Here is a 207-nt window from a genome sequence, read left to right on the forward strand (position 1 = left end):
GATTATTGATACTTCTGCTTATAAAACAAGACCTGCCATTCGTGTATTATTTGATACTGGCTGTTTTATAGAAGAAGTGACTAGTAACATAGCAATACATTTACCAAGGGAAAGCGTGAAAACATATTTATTTTACTACTGTTACAAAATGTATTTATGAACGAAAATCACAGTCGGAACATATCTTCAAATGTATCGCATTTCACT

This window comes from Penaeus monodon, chromosome 27 (assembly GCF_015228065.2).
Source record: "Penaeus monodon isolate SGIC_2016 chromosome 27, NSTDA_Pmon_1, whole genome shotgun sequence".
Classification (NCBI taxonomy): Eukaryota; Metazoa; Arthropoda; class Malacostraca; order Decapoda; family Penaeidae; genus Penaeus; species Penaeus monodon.